General features: G+C 40.3%; 1 pseudogene; it reads right to left on the reverse strand.

Annotated features, from left to right (window-relative positions):
• Positions 1 to 720: 720 nt before the first annotated feature.
• Positions 721 to 854, reverse strand: LOC148371750 (U2 spliceosomal RNA; annotated as a pseudogene).
• Between the last annotated feature and the right edge of the window lie 1,772 nt (positions 855 to 2,626).

A 2,626-nucleotide genomic window follows, 5' to 3' on the forward strand; every position in this document is an offset into this window, starting at 1 on the left:
GGGAACACGTTTGTGTCTTTGTGTGTGTTTTTGTTTTTGTGTGTTATGAGGAGTGGCCAAGAGCCATGTCACTGAACATGACCCTGAGGTACACCCATCAGACAGCCAATATGGCGTGCTAAATACCGCTGCTCCATCAGGGCGGAAGCGCTCCAACTGCCTCCATTCCAACAGGTTTTTTGTTCACCTAATGAGCCTAATTAACAAGGATACATTTGTAACGGTTAACTCCACAAGACACAACAGCATGACAGAAAAAGAAAGAATTTAAATGTTTTCAAAAGAACTACCAGATTTTTTGCGCCTTAATTATAAGGCATATATTTATATATACATAAGGCGCACTTGACTATAAGGCGCATGGAATTAAAATCATTAATCATAAGTACAGTAAAAAATGGCTTTTTACCCTTTCTGTTACTGTATTTTTTGGCTGTTTGTGAAAGGGCTGTTTATGTTTGTTGTCTTTTCAAGATAACGCAGCTTTTGATAGGGCAAATACACATTGTGACATTCAAATCTGCCATGATATCGATATGTATAGAACACAGTGTGGGGTTTTTGGGGTTTTTAAGGGTTATTGTTCTATCTTCGTTATTCATTATCCATTATCCATTATCGGTCAGTTCATGATACGCTACAAAGCCTAGGAGCCGGGACACTTACTCTCAGCCAAAAGGCCAAGCTAAGGTCCTAGCCCTAAAGCCTTGCTGCGATCATTGCGAATGCGCCGTTCCCGGAGGTACTGCAATACCGGGCCGATGCGTGGAGTGGACAGAGCAATCTCTTATTCCATCTCCGAAATGCAAAAATCAAAGATCATGGCAAGAGGTACGGCCAAAAGGCCAAGCTAGCCCTAAAGCCTGGCCAAGCTAAGGAACTAGCATCAAGGCAAAGCTAAGGCCTTGCTGATGTCGTTGGGCCCTAGCATAAGAACCTAGCATCAAAGCCTAGGACTTAGCATCAAATAGCAGACAATCTTAGAACCACAATCGGCTATGGCTTACTCTGATGAATGTTGCAGTGGTGCCAGCCAACCACTGCCATCTTTGGACTGTGATTCAGCCATTTATTATACAGGTACCTCTACTCACGAATGTCTCTACTATGAAAGTTTCAGGTTACAAAGTACCTGAACAGGAAAATATTGCCGCTAGTTAATAGGGCCTTTCAGGATACAAAGTCAGAAATACAGTACAGTATGCACTGCTATTAGTCGCTCCCAGAGTTTCCCGAAAGTAAACAAACATGCTGCATGTATCCAACCAAGCATGCTTTTTGTTTCACCATCACAGTTCAGAGTTCAGAGACAAGGAGGAGGAGGGGTTACAGCAAGATGGTGGCGAGGCCATCATTCCATCAGCCCAAATTCAAGACATTTTAGCCAAATTCCATGAAGTATCGGAATTGGTGGAAAGGAATTAATGGGAAAAAGTGTTGGCAGGTTGGGCTATCGCTCAATATGATGATGTTGTCCTCATGCATTTCCGACGGGTTGTCAAACGCCAGCAAAAGTCGACGTCATTGGATCAGTTTTGCAAGAAACGCCAGGCAAAAATCATTGCTCAGGACCAGTAAACAAAGAGGCCAATAAAAAGTAAACAAATATCTTTATCATTTCTCTTGTTCTTTTTTATTTTTTTTTTTTCCCCTACATTATGTTCCTCTTGTTTTATGTTATTGTGCGTTATTGTGCCTCTACACTCAAAATGTGTTTTCAGGTTACGAAGCTACTCCCAGAACAAATTGAATCTGTAAGTAGAGGTACTATTCTATATGTAGAAATTTCTCGGATTGCAAATGTATTCTTATGTAGGTGTTTTCTCATTGTATTGTGTCTGATTCTCTGTCTGTTGTATAGTCGTGACAGACAAACACAAAAACAAACATAAACCATTAAGATAGATTCGCTCAGAGAAAATTGTCTGCTAACGGGGAACAGCGGGAATTATATAAGTGTAAGTATTTCAATGAATGCCTGCGGGGAAAGTATATCAAACCAAACAGAACACATTAGAGTCAGGGATGACAAATGCAGACCTTGAATAACTGAATTACATAAATGGGAAAAATTCATTTTCCTCCCTCTGCAATATTTCACTCTCTGTGTTGAACAAAGGTGTGTTACATATACCAGTGGTCCCCAACCACCGAGTTGGTAACGGGCGGTGGGTCATTTGAAACTGGACCGCACAAGAGGAAGAAAAAGTTCCATTAATTATTGGTTTGTAGACCCCCCTGAGGTGACCCGGGTGTTTCTTTGACATCGTAATGAACACTACACACCTATTCCCTTTTGGGTAGCTGGTGGGGTGGCTGGATGATGAATATACCCCTATTACCCTCTTGTAGGTTTTAGATCAGGGGATACTGTTATAATAATCTGGTATCTGTTATAGTTTGTGGTCTGATCAGGCCTTTGAGACTTCTTGTAATTAAGGGCTGTACAAATAAACTTGACTTGACTTGACTTCAGTTTTATTTCACTGCAAATCAAATTTTGAAAGATATTTTAAAAACCGTTACACTACACTATATTGCAACTAAGTAGTACATTTTAACACTATATTTCCAGTAATATTAGCAAAAAAGTCCGTTTGGCAGATAATTTTGCTCATTTGAAAAA

The sequence above is a fragment of the Urocampus carinirostris genome, chromosome 2, assembly GCF_059441175.1.
Source record: "Urocampus carinirostris isolate Australia breed hairy pipefish chromosome 2, RoL_Ucar_1.0, whole genome shotgun sequence".
Taxonomy (NCBI): Eukaryota; Metazoa; Chordata; class Actinopteri; order Syngnathiformes; family Syngnathidae; genus Urocampus; species Urocampus carinirostris.